This window comes from Montipora capricornis, chromosome 2 (assembly GCF_036669925.1).
Source record: "Montipora capricornis isolate CH-2021 chromosome 2, ASM3666992v2, whole genome shotgun sequence".
Classification (NCBI taxonomy): Eukaryota; Metazoa; Cnidaria; class Anthozoa; order Scleractinia; family Acroporidae; genus Montipora; species Montipora capricornis.
In genome coordinates this window covers 28,561,542-28,568,990 of record NC_090884.1, presented here as the reverse complement: position 1 = coordinate 28,568,990, position 7,449 = coordinate 28,561,542, and the positions used below count along the sequence as shown (strand labels likewise).

Here is a 7,449-nt window from a genome sequence, read left to right as displayed (position 1 = left end):
AACGGGTTGATTGTGAACTGTCAGAAATTTATTTAATTGCATATGCTTTGTGATTGTGTGTTTCGCTTGCACGCACGCAACTGAAATAGGAAGGGTTTCTTGCCTCTTATAGCAAATATGTTGCTTGTTTCAATAAATGTTTCGCTGGAAAATATTTCTGTGAAATTTCTAGCTTTTGTAAATTTATCATGTTGTGTAATTTTCGAGCTTAGCAAATTTGCATACACGTGTTGAAATGTGATACGGGGAGAATTTTTGTGGTAACGCATAAGTCACGAAAATAAACAGGTCTGTTGGAAGCGTGCTTGAGTTTCAACAAAATGACCCCCAAAATCGGCAAAAGATTGTGATGCTGATGAATAATAAAGTAGCTGCTATTACCAAAACGATGGAATTACCTGGTGATAAATAACCTTGTCTTGGAGAGTTAATTTTTGATTTTCCAGAAACAATGGTCAACCTCTGAGAGTTGAGCGATTGTGATCTTTGTGTTGAATTCGCACATTTCTTGTCAAAATTTATAACAATCCAGAGAAAAAGAAAACTAACAAGAACAAAAACCCGGGAGCTTGGGATCATTTGACACAGATGCTTCACTGTTTCGCGAGTAAACATGCCGCGGTAAAATAACGAGGTAACTTGATCACTGTGCCCGCTGAATTCGATTTGCGATTTAACTCGGTGCAGCCAAACCTGTACAATAGAGGACTTCGCGCTTGTTGGGGGATCATGGGTAATCAGGGCAAAACATAAACAAGATGGCGGCCGCGTGTAAGCCGGTAGTGCTCACGAAACTAATCAGTTTTGGAATTGTTTGCGGCTTTTCGCTCGTGAAAAGGAAAATTGACATCAAAAAATGATTATTTGGAGAACATTCGTAATTATTCTGACATTAACAAGTACAGAAAGGAGCTTTCATCTACTACAACGTGGAACGTCCGAGGGGAACGCTGCATATGCGATCATGGCAAAACACTTGGAGGATTTCCTTGATCTTTCCACCGGAGAACTAAGGTTTTATCTGCAACAGAGAGCGTTAACGTGCCACGGTAATCATGCTGATTTAGCAGCCCGTGCGTTAGTAGCATTTGAGCAAAACCTGCCCATAAAAGAAACCGCAGAGACTCTTCTTTTTACTCTACAAAGGGAGTACAGTAACATATTAAAGTGTTGTGGTGTGACAGAAGATCCCTTGGAGATGGAAGGTTGGGAGGACAACGTGTTTAAGTGGCCAAAAGTTCATATTGGGCAGATCTTGGGCTATATTTTAGAGAACAAGGCATTTTCAACAGACTACATTGGCCAATATAAGGTTAGGAAGGCCTTCTCGTTTTTCAAAAGTGGGTTTGTTCATAAGGTCTATGTGAAGACCATAAATTCTGAAGGTGCCCTCTTAAAAGCTGCAGTGACTCCCTCACAGAGAATCAGGGATGAATCCCATAAAGTCTGGGTCTTGATCAAATTGTCAGGAGAAGTAGTGTGTGGATATTGTACCTGTACAGCTGGCTACAGCAAGTGCTGCAATCATGTCATTGCACTACTCTACAAAATAGAATTTGCAGGAGAACACGGGTTCATAGACCCATCCTGTACTGAAAGAGCATGTTCATGGAATAACTCTAGTAATAAAGACATACAGCCAAAGAGGGTACAAGATATGGTCATTGTAGAGCATGTTAGGTCTAATGCTAATCCCAAGTTTAGTATAAACAATGACACAAAGAGATCTTTTGATCCCAGACCTTTGGCACAAAGGTGTATTACTGAAGAGCATAAGCAATGTTTCCTTTCCAAAATAAGGGAGACTCTGCCTGGTGCAGTGATTAATATAACACATGTCCCAACACTTAGCGAGGATCTCCCAGCTCCTTTGTGTGACCTAGCTATTGAAGTTTCTTTCAAGAAAGAAGGAAAAAGTGAGGAAGATGTTATCAGAGAATTTTCAGAAAAACTGACATTCAGTGAAAGTAGTATAAGGGAGCTAGAGAAAGCATCCAGGGGTCAGTCAAAATCTGATGTCTGGAAAAGGCAGCATAAGGGTAGGATAACTGCTTCCAATTTTCATGATGTCAATGTTAAAGTCAAAAGGTTAATGAGGGAAACAGGTCAATCAGTGAAATGCAAAGTGTCTCCACTTTTAGCGAAGCTGCTGCTTCCAGACGATATTAGTGAACTCCCATCTATTAGGTGGGGATGCATGCATGAGGAAGATGCTGCTAAGGCCTTTTTAATGACAGTGGGAAAACAACACAGAAATGGAAAATTGCATTCCTGTGGCTTATTTGTTTCAAAGTCTCACCCTTTTTGGGGGCAAGCCCCGACAACATTTTTTCTTGTGACTACTGTGGTGAAACTGCCATGGAATACAAGTGTCCCTACTCAGTGAGAGGAATGCTTATTTTAGAAGTTTGGGATAAGATAGAATATTTGGAAATGCATGAAGGAAAGCTTAGGCTAAAAAGAGGGCACAGATATTACACCCAAATTACAGGGGAGATGGCTATGTCAGGCCTAGAGAGACTGTTTTTTGTTGTTTGGACAGGTAAAGGGGATCCATTTGTTGAACTTATATACTTTGAAAGAGAGTTCTGGCAGCAAGTTCTTCCAAACCTTGTAATATTTTTCAAGACTTATCTGCAAAGGGTAATTCTTGGGTTCAGACCCCTTTGCTATTGCCCCCTTTGTGACAGTCTCTGTTTAGAACCTGAGGAGTTTGACAATTGTAATGAAAATAGTCTGCAGTGTGAGTCTTGTTCCCTGTGGTATCATTGGGGCTGTTTGAAGATTGACGAGAAATCTTGTCCACAGTCATTTATTTGTAGTTCTTGTAATCACCTTGCCCTGAACAATGACAGTCTCTAAGATTAGACAATGTACCTTACAATGATCTAGAACAAAAACAAGAAACAAGTAAGGCTGTCTTTATATTTGGTCTGTCGTTTCACGTAGTAACCTAATGGAAAGTAGGTGTTTCAATTGAGTTCAAAGTTTGTGTTTGCATTATGGAACTTGAAACTACTTGTAGTGAATAAACATCTTGGCTGAGAGAGTTCTCTCTTGGGTTAAACAATCATTGCTTGCTTGGTCAACCTTCAGTTCCTGTGTGTTGTGCACACAACCCCTGTAGATTACATACTCTCTCTTCCTACCTGCAATTTCTCCCAGGTATGAAAGTCAAAGAAATGTAACAACAACAACAACAGGTTTTATTTTAAAAGCAGTACAAAGAATACACATGTAAATCCTGGTCTAGACAATCAGATACAGAATATGAGTGATCAGGAGTAAACATATGTTAACTAATTTAAGTGCAACATAGAATCAGGCTTAACACAAAACTAACCAAAGCTCGCAGTCTTTGGCAAGCAAGAGAATCGTCTATACCCTCTTAAGGAAGAACAGTTCCACATTAGTTGTCCTGGCAATAGGGTAAATGTCTGTTCACAGGGATAAGGGTTCATTCAGGTTGCTAAGGGAAGAGCAAACAATAACAATATCATCTATAAGTGGCAATAGGCTGATGGGAAGTTCCCTTTTAAGAATAAGGAAGTGTTTGATTCTTTTAATTGCTTGCTCAACATAAATTCGGACATTGGCAATCCTTGATGTTGTTTTAACCTCTTTGGGTGACATTTGCAAGTTTGTGTGTTTAGACGGAGGAATGGTCAGAAAGCACTGATGAAATGAAAGTAAATCGTGAATTTTAAAACCCCGGTCAGCCACTACTTCATCATAAGGCTGGAGGGAATTTAAAAACCTGCAGTCTTTGACAATAAATGCATCACTAGCCCTTCCACCATACACGGGAGATGCAAATGATACAGCACCATTGGGGGTAATGCCAATCAAAAATTTAACAGTATAATGCTGCTTATAATTTGACCAACACATTGCAGCTATTTCTAAGCTAGAAGGTGTTTCTATGTAAACTTCGGTGCAATCAATGATCATACGGCATTTAGGATAATACTTCAGAAACATGTCTGGCATATTCCTCTGTATTAGAGACTTGTCAGGCCACAAAATAAGCCATTGTAATTCTTTACACATGAACTTGACCCAAGTAGTAAAGATGGAAGATATTGTGCTTTCCGAGACTGAAAAACGAAATGCAAGGTCTTGCAATGGAAAGCCTTGCCTCAACCTGATGAGGCACAAAAACAATTCTTGCTCCAAAGTTAAGGCTCTTCCTGTTCTAATCACCTTCGATGCCATAATGTGTGAAGTTTGGGCATGTTTTTCACCTGTCCAATAATGCATTTCCCTGGCTTTTGCTGACAACTGTTCGAAAAGCAACCGAAAAGCACTAGAAGAGGGCAATCCAGTGTAAAATCGGACGTCATGTTCCCTCGTAAGCTGTTCAAAAGTAAAGCTGATATTACACTGCACCTGTGCTTCTTGAAAACGTAAGCGCTTCTCGGGTGCATTTGAAGGAGAGTTGCCATTGTCGTTACGGGTTACAACTTTCCTTTTCCTTGGTGAGCGTTTAGACTTATCACTGGCAATTAGGTAAAGCGTTGGAGCATGAGAGGAAAATGTAGGTTTTCCAAATTGGAAGTGATTTGAGCACACTACCTTATAGTCACTTACTACAAAATCCTCTAATCCTTTCGAAATGTTTTTCACCCAAATGGCTCTTTCCTTTAGATCCTTAGGGAAGTAATGCCATGTCAAATCCCCAGTAACGTGTCCTCTCTTCAGTACTTTTTCTGGATACCTAGAATCGTTATCACATCCCCCAACACAGCAGCGATAATGTGGCATGACTTTGACAGTACACTACAAGATGAATATGGATGGCTGTTAAATGTCACAATAATCACCAATGTTCTCCAAAGAACTATTCTTGATGCCAGTTTTCCTTTTCACGAGCGAAAAGCCGCAAAAAATTCCACAAAGTTCAGTTTCGCGAGCATTACCGGCTTCCACGCGGCCGCCATCTTGTTTATGTTTGCCCTGATTACCCATGATCCCCCAACAAGCGCGAAGTCCTCTATTACAACAAAACAACTAAAATCTCCCAAACTGTTTTTCGCTGATGGTAACTTTTTATATTCGTGGTTCAAAATTAATGTTGTTCTCATGTCGTAGATTTTGTTACCGATGGCAAAATATTTTATGCTCGATCGACCGTCCTGAAACTTCCTTCTGCTCTTCTTAAAAATTTTGTATCCATATTTATTTACTTTTCCATCAATATTTGTTTTGCATAAAGCAAGCTAACAAAATCTGTATCTTGCTTGGTTCGCCTTTGATAGCATTAAAATAGAATTTTCGGTCCTATGCTTCTGTTGCTGAGTGGTATATTTCTTAGGTCGCCCATCCAGATACTAACCCCGCTGAACTCCTATGAAATAACTTCAGCTTTCAACTTTTGTTTACAAAGCTTACACTTGTGGTGGAAAGAAGTTGCATGATCAACATGTCAGCCCAGAAGCCAATGTTTCTCGATTCCCTTTTATTTTCTTCAGTCTCTCTGGGTTCAGTACTTTGCTAGTAACCACATGTCTTCTCAAAGGGCTATTTAGACTTGCCACAAGTCGACCTCACGATAACCCCATAAGAAAATGTTTCGGCGAGCGAATCTTGATTTTTCGTACGCGAAGTGAATTAGCGAGCGACGAAGTCGCGAGAGGTCGACTTGTCTCGCTTTCAAAGTTTTAATATGCGACTCGCGACAAAAAGGAGATGACGTCATTCACAAGCCCTGAACTTGATGGCGCACTCCGACGAAAACAGTCGAACATGTTTGTTTCTACGAAATCGAAAGAGAAAATTTGTTAACTTTGTGCTAAAGGTATCAGAAACAAAGATGAAATAAAACAAAAGCTTTTTTTTCAATCTCGAGTCGCCGCTTGGAAAGGAGATCTCCAGAGGTATTTTCTGGACCAACACTTGTGCCGTGATTTGTGCTGATAGAAACGAAAGACTAATATATTCGAAAGATTAGCAAGTAAGGGAAAGCTTCGAATCGTCAAGAAAGTCAGTTGATTTCACTCATGAAAGATCAGGTACGCTTCAGGTGTAGGAGACGTACTAGACCGGGACTAAAAGATAAATCTTAGTGAAACTTAAGCTTACCATTTAGCGATGCAATGACTCTCGTTGATGAATACACATGCATTTTAAAATTTTTTGTTCCATTCGACGAAAAATGTGTTGATGGTCGTTGAGAATCGCCTCGGGACTTCCAGACACCCGTTTATACTTAAGATTTTAAATGTGTTGTCTCCTAAATAGAGACAGGCTAGATACCAAATCTTTCGTGAGTGAAATAATTGTAATAATTAAGAAGACGATATAATTTCCACCCGCTCCAAGTAAACTACCAAAAGCTTACGTTACTAGTTCAAAGGTCAGACTTTTCCCAGCTCCGGTTGGAGAAGACACAAACTGATCTATGCAGGACAGATATTCTTCAATTATTTTCCTCTGATGGTCGCGTAATTTGGAACATCCGGTGGCCTTAGTAGCATGTTTGAAAATCACGCTTCACTGCGTGTGGCAAATTTTGATTGACAACTCTATCCCCTGGGGTCCACGAGGACTACTCTGATTGGCCTAGCTCAGCGACCCGTTTTTGGGTCGCTAAATTGGCGCCAATCAAGTATGAAAAGTCCTTCGTTCCGCGCGTATCTAGACGAAGGACGTTTTGAAAGTCTAGGGGCTATTTATCTAAGACTTCTACCATGGCGCTACAATGATAGACAATACCAAAACAATATCGTGTACTGTTAGACCTACATATTACGCAAAGACAACTGTCAACATGTCATCCCAGAAGACAATGTTTTTCACTTCCCATTTATTTTCTTCAATCTTTCTGGGCTCAGTACTTTGCTAGTAACCACATGTCTTCTCAGGCTATTTACCCAAGACTTCTACTATTTCACTTTAACAAATAGATTCCATGTTGCCGTGCGTCTGTTCAGTAATAGATCACAGATGACGTAAAAATGTGGTAAGAACAAAAAAGTGGCACACGAGGCGATAGCCGAGTGCGTCACTGATGTTCTTACCACATTTTGACGTCTTCTGTGATCTATTACTGAACAGACCCACGGCAACATGGAATCTATTTGTTTTATTTAATAAAGAATTAAACTTTATTCGCATAAAAGCTGACGGTGACGTCAATCATGCGTCTGTCCTCTAATAGATCATAGGCAAGAACAGATCAAAATCCGTGAATAACTTGGGTTATTATATAAACAATGATAGACAATACCAAAACAAAATCGGCTAATGTACGACCTACATATTACGCAAAGACAACTGTCAACATGTCATCCCAGAAGACAATGTTTTTCACTTCCCATTTATTTTCTTCAATCTTTCTGGGCTCAGTACTTTGCTAGTAACCACATGTCTTCTCAGGCTATTTACCCAAGACTTCTACCATTTCACTTTAACAAATAGATTCCATGTTGCCGTGCGTCTGTTCAGTAA

At 39.9% G+C, this 7,449-nt stretch overlaps 1 pseudogene; it reads left to right on the top strand.

Moving 5' to 3' along the window:
* The first annotated feature begins 758 nt into the window (after positions 1 to 758).
* Positions 759 to 2,914, top strand: LOC138037904 (uncharacterized; annotated as a pseudogene).
* Positions 2,915 to 7,449: the final 4,535 nt, after the last annotated feature.